The 24,427-nt window shown below is 53.9% G+C and overlaps 1 protein-coding gene and 1 long non-coding RNA gene across 3 annotated transcripts in view; one reads left to right on the top strand and one right to left on the bottom strand.

Annotated features, from left to right (window-relative positions):
* The window catches only part of LOC144721492 (peroxisome proliferator-activated receptor gamma coactivator 1-alpha-like), a 134,653-nt gene that overhangs the window by 69,435 nt on the left and 40,791 nt on the right, over nt 1-24,427 (top strand).
* On the bottom strand, nt 690-24,065 carry LOC144721490 (uncharacterized). 2 transcript variants are annotated; one of them, XR_013585918.1, is made up of 3 exons: nt 23,912-24,061; nt 23,052-23,172; nt 690-2,472 (listed from the first exon to the last, which is right to left on the bottom strand). It is a non-coding gene; the product is annotated as an uncharacterized LOC144721490 (long non-coding RNA). The 2 variants fall into 2 exon arrangements; XR_013585917.1 differs by lacking the exon at nt 690-2,472 and having other exon boundaries at nt 21,294-23,172; nt 23,912-24,065.

Genomic DNA, 24,427 nt, shown 5'->3' with positions numbered 1-24,427 from the left:
CTGTTGAGGCTGAGTCGACCTAGCGGAGGCCCAGCACTGGTTCAGATAATCGTCGCTGGTGTTGTTCGTGAGCTGGAATCGAACTCAGGTGGCCGAGTTCGCAGCGCATCGCGCTAACCACTGCGCCACCGCTTCCCACATTACATCAACACATTCACACGCATGCACACACGCACGCACGCACTCGTGCTGCTGCTACTGTTGCTGATGTGAACCATGTGCCGCGACGCCCTGTATCCTTGGAGGATCGGCGTGCGCATGGATGGACGCGTCACTTCCCTCCGGGCGCAGAGACACATGCGAGCTCGAGTCCCTCCACTCTCGCCTCTCTCTCTCCCCAGCCTCTCCTCATGCCGCCATCCTCTCCCCAGCTCCCCCGCCCTCCTCTCTCTCCCGCCCGCTATCCACCGCTCTCCCCTCCCACCGCCGTGCATGGCTCGTTGTATGGGCCGTAAAGCGATGAGTTGCGGGGAGGGGCTAGGAGAGGTGGAGGGGGGGGGGGCGAAGAGGGAGGGAGACGTTGCAAATACGGCTGCCCCGCACGGAAATGGTCACAGCTTTGATGTCCTCTTAAACTGGCATAAATAATTTCCAGAGCTTATCAGAAACCATAGCCCTCTGCTTGGTTTGATGCCTCGGCTGTTGCATTTGATGCATCAGCATTTCGCAACAAAATAATGTAGACAATCACAGATACCAGACATTTTAATTATCGCGCAGTCTCTCGTAATGTCACACAGCGTGGAGTTTCAGTTATTATTATTATCATTATAGTCATCCGTTTTTACGCCAAAAAAAGAACAACACAACAACGACAAAAAACATTTCACTTCTCATCCGTGACGGCGCTTTGAGTGGTTTGCAGAGTTTCGGCCTCGCGGGAAAGCAAGTCAGATCGACTCATTTACAGCCACACGTCTCAAACTTTGATATCTTGAAGTCTTTCTTTATTTTTTGTTTGTTATTGGATTGCAGCTCAGATATAAAATAAATAAAATAAAGCTCAACCCCCGCCACCTAAATTGGAGGCAGCGCGCGCTCAGCACACCAGCTCGGCTGCACAGAAATCATTAAGCAATTTAGGCTCACGACAACAACATCAACAACAACAAACAAACAAGAGAAACGAGCTAACAAAACACAACACGAGCCAACAGGACATTACAAACAGCGCAACCACCCCCCAACCACTCGCAATTGAATTGTTGTCTGAAATGAAAATCTGCGTCTTGTAGCAGATGAAGGCGGCGCGATATGGCACCGTGACTGCATGGGGATTACCGAGAAGAGGGTGGGGGGGTGGGGAGGGAGGGAGGGAGCATCGCCTCGGCTTGGCTCTCCCACCTGGCCGAGGTGCGGGATTGAACCCGCAACCGTGCACGTCGCGCTGGCCGCGTGGAACAAAGCGAGGCCCGGCCACGGTCTTGCCGAGAGAGGAGGGCGATGACGGCCGAGGAGTCGCGGTTCTCAGCGTCGTGGACGCGGCGGCCGCCGCAGTTTTGGTCGATTCATCGTCGCCAGGCTTTGCCGGATTCACAATTCAGCGTGACTTTGTAAAACAACCCCCCAACCCCACCCCAAACAAAAGACAAAGATCCCCCGTGTAGCCTTAACAGACTGTTGGGGCAAGTGCTGTTAGCAAGTAGCACGGCACACGAGGGGGTGGGTGACCAGCACCACGCCCGGCCGCCTTTGTCTCCCCAGTAGCGATGTTTACACACTGCACCAGGTACTCATTTGAGGCTGAGTCGACCGAGGGGAGGCCCAGGACAGGTTCAGATAATCGTCACTGCTGTTGGCCGTGAGTGGGAATCGAATTCGGGTCGCCGGGTTCGTAGCGCAGCATAGCGCTACCCGCTAGACCCCCCCCCCCCCACACAGCGACACTTGGAGAGGCCGGACTGGAGTGCCGACATCTCCAGGGAGAAGCTGGACAGAACAAACACAAAACAAACCAAAGCCACCGCTGGTGGTTCTTGTTTTTAACACTTTCCCTCCTATGATTGGAAATGGACGAGAGAGTGGGGGGAAATGCAGACAAGAGTCTGGTCACCCTTTTGGGGACATTACCCTCGGCGAGCACAGGCAAAGCAGCAGCCAAACCTACTCAGGGTTGACTTGGAGTTCTCGGAGCTTACAGCAACGTCCAACTTCTGATCGTCCCCATGCGGCCTGGTCGCTCTTTCTACATGCTCTGAAAGAGAGCCGTTACCCGAAACGTTAGAGAGCTATGCAATGTTATATTATTATTATTATACAAAGATGAACCGTGGTGTGGGGAAGGAGGCCTTCATCCAGCAGTGGAGAATCGATGGCTGCTCCTGCTGTCGATGATGATGATGGTGACGACGACGACGACGGCGCTGTCAATGATCGTGGCGGCGAGGATTCTGTTTCATCCGTTCGTGACACCAGCGTATCCTCTCGCTGATCCACACGCATCTCGATTTCACATCCCGCACCTGTGCACACCTGGCGAGAGAGTGTGCGTCCAGTGGCACCTTTATTTGCCGCGACATCACGATGCGCAGACGCAGAGTCACAATAACGAGGATCGTAATTGAAAAAAAATCATCACTTGTATGAAATTTTAATATAGCCCCGCTAGATGCTTGGTGACGTTAGTAGTTGTTGCCTTTAATGTGGCAGATCTGATTAATTCTACACGGACCCCTCGGGTGTAATTTAAACCCGAGCTGACAGGTAGTTTTTAGACACGACGTGCTGCTTCCTATTAACATTTTATGATCAACCGCACATCTTGATCCCAGGCGCAACCACACGTACACAGAAGCGGTGGCGAGATGTTAACTCCCTCGCCTGGTATGCATGCGGTCGCGGGTTCGATCCCGACCTCGACGCCTGTATATTTGCAGTTTGCGTGTTCTTCCCGTGGTCCCGTGGTCGCGTGGATTTTTATTTTTTATCCGGGTCCTCCGGTTTCTTTCCCTCCACATTTAAAATCAGCGCGCTTTTATAGTATTTGGCTGCGATACATTTTATAGTATTTGGCTGCGATACATATCCGTGGTCGGGAATCGAACTCTGGTTTGCCGGATGCATAGCTAAAGTACGCTAACCCCTGTACCACCGCTCCACCAGTGGCGTAGGCAGGTCTTGAACGAGCATTGGAGAGGCATTCCATTTCTATACGTATCTAGTCGACAACAACAGGCCGATGGATGTGAGCTGTTTATTTTAATAAATCACAAAAAGCCCGTGGCATTGTTGTTGTTGTGTTCCGTTTGAATGTGGCCGTGTGTTCTTATTATTGGTGCTGCTACCCATAGCCGCGTGAATCTGGGGCGCTAACAACGACACGGCGCTGATCTCAGTCCGCAGCGCGCGTGGATGTCGCGGTGCGTTATCTCCACCACCCCGCGGAGACGTGGCGAAGTTTGGTGTTTCTGTCCGGATTATTATTATTACTACTTACAGGCGCCTGGATTATAAACGTGTTTGTGGTTGATGGGCTGTGAAATTGCAAGCCTCCTTGCTCCCCCCGCCCATCCAGCCCAGCCAACTCTCCCGACCTCTGTAACGGTGGCACAAGGCACGCGGCTGAGGCGGTTGTGTGGGGTTGGCCTGGGGGGTTAGGGGGGATGAGGGGCGGGGCGATGGGTGGGTGGAGGGGTCACGGTAGCCACTGTGGAGAGAAGAGACACGTGGTGTCGGCCCTCAACAACTGCAGGACGTAAATACTTGTTTACAGCCCTTTGTTAATCTCTGACTGGATGAAGGCCTCCCCATGCCTGCTCGATCTTGGGGGTTGTTTAACCATACTTCACCACACTGGTTTAGTTGGAGGAGCGGGGGAAGAGGGGGCGGAGTGGGGTGGGGGGCGTTTCTTAGGACTCATTCAACTATCACTCGCTATTGATGCTGGCCGTGGTCGGGAATCGAACTCATGCGGGGGGCCGGTTTCATAGCGCAGTGCGCTAACGACTTGTGCCGAAGCTCCACCGGAAACGCGTGTAATTTCAGATATCGACGTAGCTTTGTATGCGTCTGTCTGTCTGCAGTCGTTCAGTTATGAAATGTTCTGCGCAACGAGCGACCTCGCCTTATCTGGACAACCCCCGCTCCACGCCACCGACTGTAACAAAGTTCACGTTTGCTCCTCCCAGTCCGGCGCAACGCGTCGCCTCGCACGCCGCAGTCGGGAATTCCTCAGATGAATGCGCACGTCTCGAGCGATAGATCACGGACGGCGAGGTACGAGTCACCAGAAAAACGTAACGTGAACATCCTGCGATGGAGGTTTTGTTTGCCCATAATAGAGGGGGGGGGGGGGGTTTGGAGGGGGGTTCGATCGCGTAAATATAAATGCGTCGTTAAACTCGCCCCCACCCGACACAGCCAATTAGTAAGGTTTGTCTCGTAATCAGAACGTGCCAATTCGTTACGAGTACAGCACCCCGGTGTGTCTCGAGAGTAAATCCACACCATTCACATTGGTCGCGGTAAGGCTGCGTGCTATAAACTTAAAGTGAACATGCCGGCATGCGTTGCATCTCGTGATGCCGTCACCGCTCGGCGCAACAGCGGTGACTCCCCGGTGCCTGCGTCCGCGGCAGAGAGACGGCGCCTCGCACTTGCCGAACACTGCAGCACGCGTTCAGCAGTCGATGAGCACCTCTGTGATTATAAGGGGTTGCCAGTCAATACATATCCTACAATGAGAAGAAAAACTAAAAAAATATTCTCTCCATGCGTCATCGTTTTCAACATTTCCAGGAAAGCAGAGCGTAAAGTGCCCGTCTCAATTACAAGTCACACAATCTATCTGCTCCCCTCCACCACCACCCTCCTCGCCCCCCACCCCGCACTCCTCTACTCTGAAGTAGGGCCATTGTCCGAAACGTTAGCTCGTTGTGTGTTCCTTCGTTTCAAGGCCGCGCGAATGGTACAAGAAGGCGATGCTATTGAGTTTAGTTTTCATTTTGTTAATTTGCGCGGAACACAGACGTGGCATTGTGATGACACCCCCCACCCCCCACCACGCGTCTGTGTGTCCCCCATTAAGACTAGCAGTGACCCCGTGACAGCTCGACTCGGCTCGCGCGTCGGGGGAGGGCACCGGCTGATGATTGCCGAGCCACTCCTGGAGCGGTGCCAGCCTTATGGGGACTCGGTGCGACACACACTGTACGTGCCAGAAATTTCAAAAGATCGTAAACAACTCATTTTGATTCCCGATCGCGGCCTGCCTGACGCGTGGACTGTCGCCGTGCGTCCTTCGCCCGTGTGCCGGCCTCAGCAATGTGCCAAATTGTCCCGTCAAGAATAATTTAGGGCTTTAAGTGGAAAAGTGTGGATTTTAGAATGTATGCCATTAAAAACAAGTCAGACACACATGACACCCCTCCCTCACCACAACGCCCCCCCCCTCCCCACGAAACCCCCCCCCTCGTGATTTATGTTCGACTTGCGCTGGCTGGCGGCGATTTGACCAGAGACGCACTCCCAAATGAGCCCGCATTAACCCTGAGCCTTTCGTACGAGGAGCGGTTTCGCACACAATGCCGCCTTCTGTGGTTTGCCGTCGATGCTCTCTGGTGCTCATTTAGGAGAGGCCGAGCAACAAGGACAAGCAGGATCTCGTGTCCCATCTGAAGCGATGGGTTGGGGGGGGGCGATGGATGGTGGCGGGTGCCACGGCGCGTGTTTGCAATTTCAGCCTCGTGGCCTTTGTTTTGTTGGGGGGAGGCCCTCTCCGAGTGGAAGTCGTGACGAACAAACAAAGCGAGGCAGGAGCGGCTTGTTAAATATGCATTATGCCGCTTTTAAATTCAGACCACTTTGCCCCGTAATAAGCTATTGTGGGAGATTTAATCGGCCGCGAGGATGCTGTAATTTCCCATTTCTTACTGCGGCAAAATGTTTCCACGAGCGCAATGCTGGGGTCTGTATTACCGCGGACGCACGCAGCAGGCAGGTAATTAGTCATCCGTTAATATCACGATACTTATTAATGGTGTTATTTATTTCCCGTATAATAATGCAAATTTAGCAACCTGGGCCAATGTGTCAGTCTGTCAAGCCGGGCCCCCTCCCCCTGAACAAAAAGCACGTGACACTCAGCGGTGCTGGTCTGGGACGCACCCTGGTTCCTGGCATAGGAATGTGGAATTCCCACCACTGACTTAATGGTAGCCTATGGAGATGGACACCACCCGGTGCTGGGTGGGAAACACATTTTTATTCGACTTTAATTATTTAAGCCCCGAATTTACAAACAACGTTTCACGAGCGAGCAATTATCCTGCGCTCGATCCAATGTGCCCCCTGCCTCCTCCTTGCGTACCTCGCCCACTCACCTACCGGCCCAAAACGTCACAGTTAAACTCACAGATCCCCCCCCCACCGCTACGGCTGGTGAATTATTCACATGGACTGGTCGCGGTTTTCAGGAATAGAAAAAAACGATAGGAAAACGAAGCTGCGGACTTTGACCGCGTTGCATGCGAGAGCGAGAGAGGCAGTGTGAGAGGGAGAGTGAGAGAGAGCGAGAGGACACGCATTCTCTGGTTTCGTGGATAGAGCTGAGTCAGTCAGGAACATCGAGTGCCCGCCCGCACGTACCGATGATAACAGCGCTTACTGCTTAACTAATTGTCTGCAGACCATTTATTGAGGTAGTGCCGGGCAGTAATAATATCGGAGGTGGATCTCGCAAGAAAGAAGGTTAATTTGGCCGTTAGGGAGGACGCGGGTTCAGAGTTGGAGCCAACTATCGTGGCGCCTAGCAGAGCTGCCGACGAACAGCACCCGGCAAACTCGCTGGCTCAGCAGCAACCAGCCACAGAAGTGTGGTAATTGCGCTCGCCAACCTTGATTTTATAATCTGGGGCATTGGCACTATGTGCTTCGCGAGCCCCAATGCAAATGCGTGCAATTAATAATCACCGATCACCGTGAGAAGCAGTCATTGCCTATCCACTGGCGGCTCGACGAAGGCCTCCTCCCACGCCGTGTCGCTCGTGCGAGTTGTCGTGAGCTCACTTTGCCGCGCTGGTCGGCGAGGGCGGGTGAAGGGAGGCGCATCTTGTGAGCACGGCTGGCTACGTACGGTGGGAAGAAGTTCAACATATACACATGATAATGATGCCCTATTACCCAACCAAGCCTCACTGAGTCTCAAGACTTGTTTCCAGTAGGGTCCTGCATCAGGATATTTGGCCAATTCCATTAATCAGTGAGCATTCATGCAATTACCCCAAGCGAGCTTTTCTCTAGAGCCTTCAATTCTCCTCGAGTGTCTTGGCCACGTCTAAGGCAATGCCCCACTGAAGACGATTCCACGTGGATACGGCCTTTAATTTGGATTCACGGACCTTCTCAAGGCGATGGTATCTCAAGGCACGCCTGCTGCTGCTGCTGACATACGTTCAATTCCTAGTCACGTACTCTCCCCTGTGTGCCTACGTCACACAGCGATTTTGTCGCCCACCTCCGCAATTAGACATTTAAGGCAACATCGGCACGTGTCCCGAAATTTCAACGGAGTCGTCGAAACATCGGTTTTGTCTCCTTTGTTTGTGTCCCCTTTGGGATGGAGCTGCCTCCACTGTCGGGATATTAGGCACAGGCTCCCAGAGGCCGCGAGCTGCTTCTCAAGACAATCTCAACTTCACTTCGATGTGTTTCTTTATATTACGCTCTGTTCTCCCAGTGGGTTCCCCCCCCCTCCTCCCCTCCCCGGATTGTGTTATCGGCATCGTGCCGCGAAACAAACTCTCCGCGGAGGCAGCGCGTCCACCCCGTGTTCGACCGACAGCGGCCCGCCGAAGGAGATACCACGTAACGACTTGCTGAGATCGCTTAAAGTGGACCTCTTGTGGGCCCCCTCGGGACGCTGCACTTACCCGTTCTCTCTGCTGTCGAGATATTGTCGTCGCATGGCAGTCAGATACGTTTCTTTTTTTTATTCTCAGAGATGAAATGGTGTCAAATATAAGGATGGGTGGAGGTGGGGTGAGGTGGGGTGAGGTTTGCGTGCTGTCATTTGTAGCCTGAGCTGAGAAAAACTTGAGAATCCGGCGTAATCACGGGTGGCTGAACCCCAGATTTTAACCGAACATCTGAGCGGTATGGTCTGGGTGTTCTGACCCCTGTGCCAGCGGGCCGCCTCTAAACTGTAATTGCTAAGCCGCCACTACTGTGGCACGTGATTATAGAGAGCAGTGGTTGAGCTGGTGTGCGTGCGATTGAGTCCTGGTTGGGGATCCGGGTTGCACGCAGTGGCCAGCATAACTTCCCCACTTGCTGACAGAAGCTAGTTTTTAATTATTGTACAACAAGCGCCAGAAGTTACATAAACATGGCTTGGAAGAAGGGGAAATTTTAGGGGCCGCGAACCCTGCCCTTGGGACCAAGTGTGTTGCCATTTGGACTCCCTATCACGTCGGGGCATCCGTGGCTGGCAAGGGCACGGCGCTGCAAAGTTCGCGATTCAATGGGGAGACATCAAGCCGGCTGGCCCATCCATTGGTAGATATTAATAGGAGCTAACTAGACCCTTATTAGACTCAGGAGTCAACTATACTTTTACTGTTTGCTCCCCGGTGGTCATCTCGCAGTGGTGTTTAATTCGTTTTAGACTGTACAAGAGTTACCGTCCTTCAGACACATTTGAAGACTGATTTTTTACGTGATTACTTTTCCACCTTGCTTCGTACATTTGCGTCGAGTTCTACCGGCATAATAATTTTCAATGTCCTTTGTCGATCTACTACTGGATGATGATGATGATGATGATGAATCCCTCCCCACGCCTTGTCAGTCATTGGGATTGTTTGGCCATACGTCACCGCCGCTGGCCATTGCAGGTTGGTGAAGAGGGCAAAGGGCCGAGGACCTCCACACGTCGTTGCGCTCATCACTCGATGTTGGCCACGGATGGGAATCGAACTCGTGTCGCCGAGTTGGTAGGGCAGCGGGCTGCTGGATCACCCCTCCCGTTTGCTGTAGTCGCCGCGTTTTTAATGGATTTTTTTCTAATACTCGTTCACACCATTACACTTTAATTTGGCTGCAATTCAATTAATGCGCCGAGGCATTTGATTCAATCATCGGGCACAACAAAGAAACTAATTATTCATTATTAATAGCAATATTTTAATATCTCGAGTGGTCGTGTGTCGAGTGCGAGCGATTATTATGCGCATCGCTCATTGGACCTTCTGGAGAGGTGGGGGAGCGGGGTGGAATTTAGCCGGGACGACGATGCTGCTGCTGCTGATGATGATGATGCTGCTGATGATGCTGCTGACGTGTGTGTGGTTGCACCATCGGCTGAGCCCGTGCCACAATCGCACCACACTCCGCGACGCTGACCCCTGCCCGCCCGCCGGTGGTGCATGTGCCGTGCGGGTGGGGGCGGCGGGTGATTTTGTTGTTTGTTTTAAACACAGCTGCTGAACACGGCTACATAAAGGCCCAAAAACGCCAAGCGGCCAGCAACACACCGCACTTTTTTAATGTTTTAACAGATAGGGGAGTATCACCTTTCCTGGATTGAGCAAAGTTTATTTTGATATTAGTATTGCTTTAAGAACTTGAGAAATGAGACCATGGTGGGAGGGAATTCTAGAGTGGAGCGGCCCGAAGGAGGTTTCAGTTGGTTGTCATCTGTTTAACTGTAGACCAATCACGGGCATATTCATTTAGCCAGCCATGGTCTGTCCACTGCTGGCTGAAAACCTACCCAAACCATCATCGTCACGAGACATGGTCTGTTCACCACTGCTGGATGAAGGCCTGCTCATGCCTCGATTATCACGAGCCATGATCTGTCCACTGCTGGATGGGGACCTACCCACGCCACCATCAGCAATGCGGTCCGCGTCACTCATGGTCCTGTGAAGACACAATCCATTTCACTCCCGCACGTGAACTCGTCTCATTGCTCTATCTCTTCAGTGGTGTTCCTCTTGGGCGCGTTCTGTCCTTTCATGCTACCGTTCTCCCACCACTCCCGTACCTCGGCTATCGCCCCTTCTTAGCGTGTTGCCAAAGTCCACTAATCTTTATGAAAAAACCAAAAAATCCTGGAAGTGTACAGAAACGACGGAGGGTCACGGTTATTTTTTTTTCAGCTATATTATAAATACACTTACGAGTTTATGGGATTTGGATTTACATATTTAATACCCTTACATCACTTTTCTATTCCGCATGTTGATTCACGCCAATTGCTTTCAGCAGAGCCCGCATCTATTTTACTCACGGGATGATGCGGAGGAGCATCAATCGTCTGAGTGTGGCGGTCAATCACATCAATGGCTCTCAACGCTTTTTGTTTTTGGGGGGGGGGCCCATCGCCCAGGTTATGGAGCTCCTAACAAACGCCTGCAGATTTCGCACAATCTATGGCGCGAGGCATCAATCTTCCACGTGCTTGGTTTTTTTTACAGTCATATTATTATTATGGGGGAAAGTGTGTGAGGAGTGGTGGTGGTGGGGGTCGCGTGGGGCTGGGGGGCTAGTCGGGGAGTGGGGGGCTTAGGGGGGGGGATACATGCATCTTCATGCGGGTCCCGCGGTGTTAATTTGTTCAACGCGATCTTTCTAATAATTAACATCGCGGCAGGAGTCAGGGTCCAGGAGACGAGTGAGTGGGAAGTAGGAGGGTTCAAGCTTGCGGGACCCGCTGTGCTTGTGCCTTGTTTTTTTCTTCCTGCACAATGCGCTTTCATAAAATAAAATATCCTTGCTGGCTGCGAGCACGAAACGGTGTCTCTCTCTCTGTGTAGATGATTTTTGGTATGAAGCCTCGGGTCCCGATTAGAGGATCACAGCTCAACATGCATATTTAATGCATTTTCATGGCTGTCCTTTGTTTATTTATATATGTGCACTCACAAAGACAAAGATCCCCCGTACAGCCTTAAAATATTGTTTAGGCAGACGCTGTTAGCGAACACCTTTGAAGGCCGGCATGGCACACGAGGAGGTGGATGGCCAGCACCACGTCTGGCAACGTTGTCTCCTCCAGTGCTAACACATCGAACTGGGTACTCGTTTGAGGCTGACTTAACCTAGAGGAAGCCCAGGATTGGTTCACATAATTGTCACTGGTGTTCGCCATGAGCGGGAATCGAACTCGAGTAGTCACCACTCCCCACACACATAAAGACCCCCCCCCCGTATTTCCTTTTTATAACAGACTGTTGGGGCAAGCGCTGTTAGCGAGCACAGGCACACACTCACGCACACGCAGACACACGCAGGCACACTCCCTTTTTTTTCACGACACTCTGCAATAATGGTACCGGTAGCTGGCGGTGCGAGTCGTAATGCCATTAAAATAGCGGCCGCTCACGAGGGCGAGGGTGCCCTTGGGAGGCTCTGGCTGGAGGGTCCCCCTCTCGGGGTGGTGGAGGAGGGAGAGGGCGTTGGTGGTGGGGACTCCGGGCCAAGGCCCCTGTTTTATGACCAGCCCCCCCCCCATCCAATTATACCAACGGCCCCGAATGCTCATTCGTGCGTACACACATGGGCGTGCATATACACCTGGACGCGCTTGAACGCTCACACACACACTACCTATACGCACATGAACACCACTCCACTGACGAACACATACCTACACGCCCTTACACTCACCTGCACACCTACACTCGCTTGCACGCGCATGCACCCACCAATATACACGTGACTTTCCCTGCACACACGAACACTCACCTGCACTCACCTACACACACGTGCATTCACCTAGACTCACCTGCACGCACCTACACACACGTACATTCATCTACACTCACCTGCACGCACCTACATACAGGTGCGTTCACCTGCACACACGAACACTCCCATGCATGCACCTGCACAGCCATTGAGTGTGTTCATTAAAAATGAATGCGTACAAAAACCATAATCCCTGTCGTGTAATTGTGCCAGCAGGCACTCCGGTTACGAGCGCTGTGACTAGCATTAAGGGGTAGGGTATGAATTAGAGTCTGGGTCTATGTTAATGGGTCAGAGCCAGAGTGTTTGAGCTCACCGCAAGTAACGCAGCCACTGGGTGAGTGATAGATTACTTCACCTTAAAGGTTATGCCGGGAGGAAAGTGTTATTCAGAAGCTCTGAGACAGAACGAGTTTGTGTTGAAACACAAGCTTCTTGAAAAGCGAAGCCCTGATGAGTCTTGGACGATTGCCGCAAGCAAGACGTGGATCGTGCGACATTGTATCCACGACGCGATCGTTCTCAGACTCTCCGTCTTGCCGTCTCTCCATCCTCTTCCTCCTCATACCTTATCACACCTCGTCCATCCTCTCTCGGCGATCGTTGAAACAATGGAAAAGCTCTCTGTTGTTCTCTCTTCGCCGTCTCCATCAGCTTCAAACCAATCTCTTCAGAGCGATTCATTCCTGCCATCTCATCACACTTCGTCCCAACCCCCCACTCTCTCTCTATGCATCGACCCCCCCCCCTCTTCTCTCTCTGCACTGCCCCCCGCCCCCTACTCCACTCCCCCACCAATGTTCTCGGCTCGTCCCGGGCTGGCCCGGTTCTCTCTCACTGGGGACATCACCAAATAGAGGCAGGATCGTGGCGGCGCGGGATCCGGAATGCGCCTTATCTCCAGAGAGTGGCACCACGTGACGGGTCACACGCCGCACACGTTATATTTACTCTGCCAGGTGTAGGGGCGGGAGACCGGGGAGCCCGTGCCCCTGTCTCTTCAATGGGGGGGGTAGGGGGCGAGAAGGGAGGGGAATGGGGGAGCTGGAAGGTCATAGTGAGCCTGAGGTAGGGGAGGGTGAATGGTGGGGGGAGGAGGGGTGGGTGGGGTATCAGTCCATGACAAGGGCAGATATAGTCAGCAATGCTTCGGTGGAGTCACTCGGTTTATGTAATTTAGATTCGTATAATATTATATAAGTGTGAGCGTGGTGGGTTTTTTTTTCCAGAAGTGACTTTCAGCGCAAAAGGGCGAACGTTTTATTATGCCGGTGCGAATCTGGTCGAGTGGGAGGGGGGGACTAAAATTCCGCGGTGTTTATCTTAATTGTTACAGCTAATAAAACGAATAAAACGCGTCTTTATGAATGTAATTGCTATTACGGATCGGCTCATATCGTTCTTAGCAGTCGGTTGTAAGTTTGACGGTTGGAGCGCGCGGGTCGACTGGCAGAGGCGGCGCGCGGGGGTCCGCTGCCGTTCCGCTCGCTGCACGCCGCGTGACGTCACGGAAAGCTCCGCCTCCAGTTTCCACTTTGGCCAGCGGTGAGCCCGCGCGCCTAAGGTGGAGCGGCGCCTTGGCGGAGGCAAGGGTTGGTGGGTCACGCAGGAGGTTTGTGAAACTCCCAAAATCCGCTGTGCTGCGAGCTGGCGTGCAAGATGGTAGCACAGCAAGAGGGATCGTGAGCGAACGTCTTGAGCAGAGCTGACCTTTGAGCGTTGTGTCCCTACGAATTATCATCACCATCACCATCGTCACACATGGTCAATCCACTGCTGGATGAAGCCACCCGCCCCCCTCACCCTCTCCAAGCCACCGCCACCTCTCACGATCCTGCAATGTAATAAATAATCCACCTATCCCCTGCACACGAACTGATTTCATCACTCTATCTCCCCGGCGGTCATAGCACTCAATTCCTTTCTGCGGGTTCTCCAGTTTGAGCAGCAAAATAAATGCCATGGATCTGGCCCAAAGTGACCGTGCAGGTCCCTCCCTAAAGAGAGGCTTGACTCTCTGTAGGTTCTAGAAAAAGGGGGTGTTCCTGACAGGACCTTCCGAACGGTCTGCATGCTGATGCGGGGCGTGGAGTTTGGTTTGCGGGGTGTGGTTTGTGTGGTGGTGGAGAGTGAAATTTGGAATGTGGAGCGCGGTGTACATAGCGGCGGGGTGTGAAGCGTGCAATGTGGTGGTGAGAGGTGTGGAGTGGAGGGCAGGATAGGAGCTGTGTCTTGTGCGGCGTGTGGAGTGGGACGCATGGCAGGAGATGTTTCAGGTGGGATGCATTTTGCGTGGCGCAGGGTGTTGGACGAACGATGTGGAATGTGGGATGTGAAATGTGGGATTGTGAGTTACGGTATGTGGCGGGGGGGGGGGCAGATATGTGGGGTGAGATGACGCAGGGTGCAGAGCGAGAGATACGGGAGACGCTAATCAGAGCCATCGTGGAGATGCCCCGAGCAGAGCAGATTGTCTGTATCGACGGCTCTCCTCCTTGCCATGCAAATCTCTCCAGCCCCTTTCTTCCCTTCGTTACGGATTTCCCTCTCTCTCTGTGTGTGTGCTTTAAACTCCGGATTGCCGATCAATGCCGCTACATTTTCACCGGAGCCACCGCTGCTCTGCGCGTGGTCTACGCGGCCCGGCTGTTCCCCTGGGTGATAAAGAGTTGCTTAATGCTGTGCGGGTGGAGGGAGCGAGGGAGGTGCGGGAGGGGGGATTGGCAGTTGCTGCTTGCCCTCCTTGCATGAAAAACGCTTCGCGTGTACGTTTATTTATTTGTCAGATTGCTTTTCTTTCCCTCTGCTCGCCTGCTCCTCGTGCACTCTCTCTGCCAATGATCATATTGACAATGGACGCAGCAGAGGTGGTTGTTCAGTTTCGTCGTTGTTCAGTTTGCACAATTGGCCTGGGAGGTCACGCGGTGCCGTTTAATGACGCCACACTCGCCGTGCCCCCCCCCACCCCCTGAGAAGCGGAGCAACGATTCTCATCACCCGTGAACGCATCGCCGGGTCTCCAAGACTTTATATTTCGCTGCAAATTGGGGTGTTTGTCCCATTCCATTGACGAGGGTTTTGTGTCCGAGCGCGAGGAACCCGGGAGAGCGCTTCAGCGTCGCGCTGTGTACGAGGGGGGGGGGGGGTAACACTCGGCGCTGACGCCTCGCGGGCATCTGCACCTTGCGGCTCTCCTCTTGTGCAGGCAGATCGCTGTGTGTGTGTGTGTGTACGTGTGTGTGTGTGTACGTGTGTGTGTGTGTGTGTACGTGTTTGTGTGTGTGTTTGTGTGTGTTGACGTTCAACTTCTTTCGGCACCCGACGTAGCCAAGCGCTACGTACGCTGCCGAGTTGCATTTACCATCAGCCATGGTCATTCCACTGATGGATGAAATGCAATGCTTCGTTAAAGAGCTCTCGTATCTCAGTGCAGCGTTACCCCTGTTCTTTCTTAAACAGTTTCACTACAGTGATGCCACTAGAGCGCTCCTTGAGAACGATTTAAATGAATTAACTAAGCTTCATCCTTGTGTCAGACACGGACTAGTAATGTACTAACCCATGTTCCTATGCTTTATTTGTTATTTTCATAATGTATTCCATCTTTCAATTTAAAGCTTTCGTGACTGCAGGGATTCATCTTCTTGGTTCTTTCGGTGAAGTCACGTAGAAGGGAAATAATAAAATAATAAAAATAAAACATAATAAAATACAATTATCACGACGTTTCGGCCACAACACGGAGGACGGCTGCTTGCGTTGTGGCCGAAACGTCGTGAGAATAATATTTAATTATGTTTAATTTTTTATTATTTTATTATTTCCCTTCTACATGACTTTACCGAAAGAACCAATAAATGTATTCCATCTTCTCGATCAGTGTTTGTGTTTTGGAACGGCAGGCAATGAATGTTACCTGGTTGCAGGGATTTTGAAAGTCATCCAACTCGGCAAACGAAGAGCAACTTTCACGATGTGCCCAGGCGCGCTCGTTCAAGATGACAGCAGCTGTTTACTTTTGGGGCCATGTCGTTCACTAATAATATTATTATAAAGTCACACATTCCTCCCCTGGCACACGTCCCTCATTACACGGGGGTATGAGTCTGACACCAAAAACAAGAGCAGCTGAGCTGGAAGTGAAAAAAGAGCTAAACTGGAAAAATTTCGAGCTGCTTGTTTCTGGATAAATATACAAAGAGGACCGAGGTCACGACACTTTTGTTCTCATCGCGGTTGCTGAGCACAGCTGCAAAGGCCTAAGACGCCAAGCGGCCAGCGACAAAAAAGCACGGTTAAAATTGTACTAGATGTGGGTTTAGTACGCTTCTTGCATTGAGCGAGGTTATTGTCATCGTCGTCATCATCATGGGAACAATGGGAGGAATTCCAAAGTGGAGCAGCGCGAAGTTGCCACGCTTTCAACCGCAGTTCCGAACCCGGACAAATGTCTCAATCAGCACTGGAGTCGCCCATTATGCAGCACCGTCGCAGTCCCCTGCGAGGAAAGTTCAGCCAAACAACACCGGCACCAGATCTCAGCACGAATCAATTCCTGCCGCCCGGACAGAGACACCCCATTCCCGGACCGCCCGGGGTCAAACCCAGACAGGTTGGCAACCCCTAGAGCAGGGGTCGGCAACCAAAATAACAAGAAGAGCCATTTCTTTCCAATTCGGTACAAAATTCAGTATTTCAAGAGCCGCAATGCATCTGAGTACATACTGTACATACGTACATATTGTCAAGAAGCAGCCCGTAAAGAGCCGCATGCGGCTCCGGAGCCGTAGGTTGCCGACCCCTGCCCTAGAGGGAAGGAGCGTGAAGGCAAGTGGCTGTATGTGGCCTGCGGTGTGGTGGGCCGAACGCGGTTACGGATGAGACAAAACGGTCCGAGTGTGGGGGATGCTGTTTGGGGGATTCGTCGGCCGCCAGTCTTCCCGCTGAGACGCAGAGCAAACACGGCCGTGTCACTTGACTCGTTGCGTGCCACAGCGGCAACATCAACAAAAAGAATCAACGTCTCCCCCCCCCCGCCGCTCGGGGGGCCTGGCAACAAGAGAGGCTGCTACTGTTGGCGCCATGGCGACGGAAACTCAAACCGTTGCCAGTCAATGACGGTCGCAATCCACCACCTCCCCCGACCTGCAACCGCAAACCCCCGCACAGACATCCGGTGCGGCGGGTCGTGTGGCGGAACACCACAGCCACCCACCACCCCCCCAGCCCCCACCACGACGCGGAGCTCAGCGTGGGGTCGTTCACGTGGTTTGAGTTCCACATGGGCGCTGTCAGTCCCCACGCCGTCACAGCGGGGGACTTTCACATCGGCGCCTTCACTTGAGCTTGGTTTGGGCACCAACAGCAGCAGGTTCTGTCCTCATCGAAGGGTCAAGGGGGACATCCCCTGACCCCACCCACCCACCCCAGTAATAGCGATGAGCAAAGCGGAATAGGTGCACGTGATATCATCATTACCATCAGCAGCAGCAGCCATGGTCTATGCGGTACTGGATGGAGGTCTCCCCAAGCCGTCGCCATCTCTCACGGTTCTGTGATGCAATGATCCAACGAGCCCCCCCCCCCTCCTTCCGCCCACAAGCGAAATTATTCCATCGCTCCATCTCCGCGCGCAGGATCGTCCGCTCCTTCGGTCGCCACTCCGTCACGAGTCAATCTTTACCACGGGCCATTGTCATGTCCAAGCTCCGTGATCTCCTCCCAACAACCAATACGATGCCACTTCATACATTCTCTCACTACACGGGGATAGAGGGGTGGAGGGTCCTCCTCCCCCCGTCTCTTCAGTTGTGATTCCCAGCTTGCACCTCGCTTCTTCCCCGTGCGTCTTTGCTCATTGGTCAACTCACGTCTACATTTCCTTGTCAGTGTCCGTGTGTCTGATCCGCCTGTCGCAGCGGAAAATATACAAAGACAAATACAAAGACCCCCCGTATAGCCTTAACAGACTGTAGGGGCAAGTGCTGTTAGCGAGTACTTATAAATGCCGGCACGGCACACGCAGGGGTGGGGTGGCCAACAACACGCCCGGCCGCCTTTTTATCCCCAGTGACGATGTGTACCCATCGGACCAGGTACTCATTGGAGGCTGAGTCGACCTAGGAGATGCCCAGGACCGGTTCAGATAATCGTCACCGGTGTTGGCCGTGAGCAGGAATCGAACCCGTGTCGCCAGGATCGTAGCGCAGCGCGCTAACCGCTACACTACCGCTCCCCACACACACGCACACAAACATTCACACGCACACACACGCAGACATGTGCTCGCGGACGCGCGCACGCGTGGGCGATTGTAAACGAGCGAGCGGCAACTAGCCGACAGGCTAATGTGTCAAGAGGCGTTGATTTCTCTCAATAAATAAAAAGGCGTCGACTTTTTTTTTCGTAACTCTCAAGTTCATCAAAGGTGTCGCAATTGATCTCGTTTCTGGTTAGAAAGGCGGCTTAACTCGCCTCTATTTGCACAAGGCACAAGTCTGAGCGCAGGTCTCAATTGATGTGTAAACAGCAGTGAAGAACAGCGCGCTGTGTCCATATTGTATTTACACACAAAGAGAGAGGGGAGAGGGTGGGGGGAGATCTGTGTATGTATAGAGGCAGAGCGAGGTCACGTCTCCACGCGGGATATCTTTGTATTGACCAGGTTTGTTGTTGTTATTCTGATGTTTGCAAGCGACCAATGTAACCTCGAAGAATGATGAATGAACGTGGTGAACGTAAGTTCTATGAATGAGTGAATCCGATTAACCGACGTGTAATTAATTCTGAGTTAAATATATCATTATTTCACATTTATTTAATATAATTAATGAATAAAAAAACATGTTTTTTAAAATAAATTTATTTAATTCATTTAATGAATAATATAATGGGACACAGAGAAAAACAAATGAAAAATGTCGTACTCGAATAATATATGTGGGTTTACTCTCCAACACACTAGTTTATTTAACTCGTAACTAATTTGCATGCTTTATTTACCCTTACTAATTTGATGTGTCGGGTGGTGGCGGGTTTCACGGCAACATTTATATTTCTAACCCAAAACCCCCTCTATTATGGACAAATACAAAGGTCCCCCGTATAGCCTTAACAGGGAGCAACAGACACACAGACACAGAGAGACGCATGAATGGAATTACCAAAACATCGCGACACAGAAGAAACCTCCTGAAACATAATCTTGAGACTCAGCCTTTCCTGGACAAATGAGGGACATTATTACCGTTGTCATTTTGGAGATAAACGCAAATGTTTCTTTGAGCCCCCATCACGTCAGTGCGACGGGAGGGGTTGGGGGGTGGGGGAATTGCTGTGCCCGTGTTTTGCCAAAGTCTTCCCGTTCCCTAGAGAGACGAGGATGAGGAGGTAGCCATGGAGAGAGGGGGTTGGAGAAAGGCGCCGAGAGCGGCAGAATGAGAGAGTCTCTGGCGCGCACTCCCTCGGTGAGCGCAATATCGAGCGGTGCGCGCGACCCGCGCCACTTAACAAATCCGAGCTCGGTGAAGGGGGCCGGGGTGGGTGGGAGGTGGGGGGGGGAGTGCCGGGGGGGGGTGCGGGGGATCTCCTCTCCTATTAGAGTGACAGTTGTGCACAGGTGCACACAGGTAGCCGTTGAAACACGCACACACCCAGACAAATATCCCCCCGATCGCCTTCATAGGCTGTTGGGGTTGGGTGACCAGCAACACGCCGGGCCGCCTTTGTTTCCCGAGTGGTGAAGTTTATATATTGCACCGATTAAACAATTATTCATTCGAGGCTGAGTTTACCTAGAGGGGAGGTTCCCGGACGGATTCAGCGGGAATCGAACTCGGTTTCATAGCGCCATGGGCTAACCACTGCACTACCGCTCCCCACACACACACACATGCACCAACACGCACTGCAAAGACACGCGCGCGGGTGGGTCCGGCCGAGACGCGGCACCGTGCGGCCTGGCGGGGCACCCCGCGTGCCCCTGCCGAGGCAGATCGACGTTCCCCCTCCGTGTCCCTTCGACACCCCTAACTACCTCCCTCTCAATGCCACCCTACCCCCAGTCACCCCCTACAGATATCCCCCACCACCCCCTCCCTGTATCCCCTCCACCCCATTTCTGTATCTCCCACTCCCGAAGCTGAGCTACGTAGGCGTGTGGGGAGGGTTGCATCAGGTCAATAGCGTGGCGTGGATGGCATGAGCGCTGATGCAATGAATGGAATTGGGCCCACTCTCGCCCGTCCACATGGGGCCTCCTATCCAATTGCTCCCCGCCTTCGTAGCCCAGCGCTTGAGCCCCTCGGGCACGTGGCCATCGGTGCAGTTGCACCGCCTGCACCGCTACTCGATGGCTTTCCCGCTGACGTAGCTGCCCTGCTTCCCCCATGCGTCGCGCGTATCACTGGGCACGTTGTGGCAGCAGGCGACAGCAGACTGTGGCGAAATCTCTGCCGATGCGCAGGTGAGTGAAGGCTCATCACGCGTGGCTTTCAGCGACCTCCTTGGGTTTCACTGGAGCTGACGGAGTAAGGGGGGGGGGGGGGTGACGATGCACAGACGGGTGGGCGAGGGGGTCTGCTGTGGGAGGGGTGGGCGAGTGATGAAGTGGGTAGTTGTCGCGTCTCCCCGTATCGCTTCCTTGCACCTCGCCATGCACCCACGGAGAGAGATGGCTGGCAAGTGGGGTGGGCCTTGCGTTGCGTGGGGATTTGAGCCTCGGATGGTTGTGACGATGAGGCTGGAGGAAGTCTGTTGGGGGGGGGGGGCGCTGGGGGGTGACGACGCGGAGGCCCTGCCAGGTCATCTCACTCGCCGCCTCCTCAGCAGAACGTCACAGCTGTGTTTACGCTTGGGAGCATGCTCTGAACAAGTGTCCATTTGTACAAGAACATGGCGGGGAGTGGAACGAATCTAAACAGGGACAGACGCCGCCCGACACGTGAGCTTAACACACGCGTGGGGACGGACAAGAAGACGATTTTTGAACTGGGTGCGTGGGGAAGTGGTGGGGGATCAGCAGTGAAGTTTGAGAAACGGGACCGGGCGATCGAATGATCAATATCCATTCTCGGTGAGGCCAGCGCAGTGAGGCGCGCGGCGCTGGCGAGCGCTTCGTGATCTCACCGATATCCGAACGAACGTGGCCGATCTCGACAAGCGCGCGCGCCAATGTCCGCGACTCAGCCGGGACACGCGTGCCGCTATTCAAGCCGCGCCCGCGCGGCCACAGGACGAGACTGAGCTCACGAGGGGCGACGAATCGTGGGGGCCAATTTCCTCGCGCGCACCGAGGCCGAGGCCGCTACAGACGAGCGGCGATCGGCGACCCGCGCCGGTTGCCGTTGTGGGCAGCGTCGCTGTGGGCAGCGTCGTTGTGGGCAGCGTCGTTGTGGGCAGCGTCGTTGTGGGCAGCGTCGTTGTGGGCAGCGTCGTTGTGGGCAGCGTCGTTGTGGGCAGCGTCGTTGTGGGCAGCGTCGTTGTGGGCAGCGTCGCCGGACACGGGGGGCGGGGGGCTCTGTGCACGCGCCGCATTCATTATTACCCCACCGATAATGACCGCGAAATCATTTAAAGCTGGTTAATGTTTTAGGAAACGAATGATGGGTACACAAATATATATTTATTTCCCTCACCCATCCTCCAACCCCCTCCTCTGCGGGCAAGCGAGAGCTTGTCCGGCGTTCAGGGTGTGCACAATGACTTTTCTGTGCGGGTCCTTTCCTTGTACAAAGAAGATTAATAGGGGCACGGGGATGGGACGGATTGATGCATAGGCCCTGGCCAAGCGGCTCGCTTGTGAACCACGGCGCAGGGTAATGGCACTGAAATCAATGCCAGCGCGGGCGGGCAGTTTGTGACAATCACTCGGCCTCCCCGAAGCACATTTTGACACGAGCCATTTTGGCGTCTCCAGGAGTCGGAAGGCTGTTATTGCAGCACACGCGGCACGGTTTCCTTGACGTTATTGCGATCGTTATTAGTCGCTTGCGCATTACAATACCACGAGAAAGCTGGTAAAGCACAGTGCTGCGGGCAATCTTTGGTTGCGGGCGAGCCTAAGACGAAAACGGCTAAAGCCACCGACAGCCGAGCGTGGGACCAGGGACGATGGACCCCCAGCAGATGTGTCCCCTTCAAGAGAGAAACAATGAAACGATCCGAGAGCAGCTGCCTTCCCGCACATCCCAGGAGTGTTACTACCGCAGCGAGGCGAGAGTCAGCGCTTGTGAACTCTCTCCACTGCTGAATTCCCCGCGACGGCGGGGACAGTCGATCCAGCTGTCGGGCGGCGCGAGGCGCGGTCCTTACCCTCGCGACACTTGCCAATGTTCCTCGACGCCACGCTCTCTACGCTTCTTCGTACAGACGCGCTTTTTCTTTTGAGTGTCGATCAACGGTGAGCGTTTGGCCCTGCCAACGCTCACCACCGAGTATTGTAGCCTCGTACTTTAGAGACCTCATTGCTCCCCAAAAACCTCCCTCACCGCCCCCCCCTCCCCCTCCAACACACAAACACAGACGCAGCAGGGCCCCCCAGGGAGCCACCTGTCAGTGGAGTAGGCTCAGCTGTTGGGCTCTCCGTGACAAACTCCACCTTCTCTGGCGACACTCACTCTCTCTCTCACTCCCCTTAAGCTTTCTCATCTTGCTCGTTGGCAGCTCCCACTACCGAAGACACTCGTCCCGTCATCGGCTGCGGCGGTGCGTTCTCAACCAGCCGCGTCCCACGCCGACCACGGTTGGAATCGCCAATTTTTATATCCAAATTCCACGCATGCCTTTGACCAGAAAAGTTGACTACCTGCTTAAACCAGTGTTCATCCCCCCCCATCCCAATCTATGCCCCCTCCCCTTGGCCGACTCCTCCTCCATTCTCTCCCACAACATCATAAATTGTTTGCAAGTGAGGCAGATGGCTGAATCGGCAGAGTTGAGGATTTTAACGCGTGGGGTTAACGCGTGGGGTTAACGCGTAAGGTTCAACAGCTGCGTTTATTTCAAGTGCGGTTTTCCGGGTTGGCTCCAGTGCTGAACATTTCTCGCCCGCAGCAGCAGCACCACGCGCCCTGCGCTGCTGCTGCTGCTTCAGGCATCTTTGGGGGTTGGGAGTCCGAGTTGGCGTAAGAGCCAGAGCCGTGCGATGGGATCGCTACCGTCTGTGGGGTGCGTGGTGATGCAACAAAGACACGGGCAGCCAATGGGGCGCTTTGTGTAATTATCCCTCATCGAACTGGTTCTCCCGTCGAGGTTCCCCTCCTCGCAGCCGCTGTGAATTCTTTGCCTCTCACAGTGACACGGATGGCTGTGTCATCGTGAGTCTCCGACATACGTCAAGGGGCCGCGGCTCGGTGGGTTACCGCGGTCGTGGCTGCGTGGCAGCTTCCCTGTGCGCGGGCGGTGTTGTGGGTTGTTTCCCGCGGCTGTTCTGCGTGATGTCGGACATTTTGCGCCGCCACCTCCCCTCCACCAAGAAGCTTCCTGCAGAGAGGAACGTCGGACATCACACCAGGAAGAGAAAAAAATACACACCGGGGAGGAACAATTTGTGCGTGTGAATTCTCCGAGGCTTTGTCTCGCGCTGCATTCGCCGTGGCACGATTTCACTCTGGCCACTTTGCCGAGTCTCTCTCGCGTCCCGATGTTCATTCCTCTTGGTTCCCCGTGCTCAGTCTCACCGACGTGGATTGTGTCTGCTGCCGCCAGTGTTGTGACCGGGGGGGGGCAGGAATCCCGTTTCCAAGGCCCTCAGTGACATTGTCCATTCCCAATGTCAGTGCGCCCATAGAAACCCCTTCTGTGTTCTTGCGTGCGTCCTTCAAATTAAAATCACCTCGGCGCCTAGCCTGGGACCCTCAATGAAGTCCTTCTCACAGAAAAACAACAATAAAAAAATCCACCGTAATTAATCTGTCATCGTAAACCGGGATTAATTTTCTTTTTTTTGCTTCGGCACAAAACACAAGACGTAAAAAAATAGACAGCGGCGGGGGGTGGGGGGCAACTTTAGCGAAGTGGACTTTGTAATGAAGTCGCGTTAGGGCCGCTGACGAGTTCAGGTTTGGGCCGCATCTCTCTGGTCCCAGAGCCACAACTCTACCCGAAACCACCGCGATCCGCCCGCACGCCCGCCCGCCAGCCCCCCCCCCATCCCCCCCCCCCATCCCCCCCACCCCCATCTCCCACCATCCCCCCCATCCCTCCAACTCCACGCCCGCACCTTGGTACAGATGATCTGTGCAGAACGCGCCGCGTCGAGCGGGTTACAGTTTAATGCGATCGGACTCTGATATAGGCAGGGACAGGCAAGGACTGTAAGGGAGGGAGTTGTGGTCTGTCCGCGTGGGTGGGTGGGAGGAAGGGAGCGAGAGAGAGAGCGGGCTCTGCGGGCGGGGGGGAGGCGGTGGGGGGTGGTAGGGCAACGTGCCGAGGGGGTGTTTCTTAATGGTGCGTTAAAGGGTGGGGAGGGTAGAGGAGGACTGTGGGGGGTTTGATGGGAGGAGGGAAGCGGAGGCGTGGCTCTGTTGAGCCAGTGAGAATCGCGTGCTACCAGGGGCTGGAGTGGAGTGGTCCGCACCTGAATGGGCTGAGCTGGGAACCAGAGAGCGATACAGAGACCAAGACTGGCAGAGACACAGACCAAGGGAAAGTGCGAGCGAGCGAGTGAGAAAACCGATTTGGCGTTCATCACCGGTGCTGGATTTGAGCATCGACCCAGCAGTGCCGCAGGAGGATC

The sequence above is a fragment of the Lampetra planeri genome, chromosome 12 (assembly GCF_965212315.1).
Source record: "Lampetra planeri chromosome 12, kcLamPlan1.2.h2, whole genome shotgun sequence".
Lineage (NCBI taxonomy): Eukaryota > Metazoa > Chordata > Hyperoartia > Petromyzontiformes > Petromyzontidae > Lampetra > Lampetra planeri.
The sequence above is the reverse complement of the archived record's forward strand: the minus strand, read 5'-3'. Positions and strand labels throughout refer to the sequence as shown.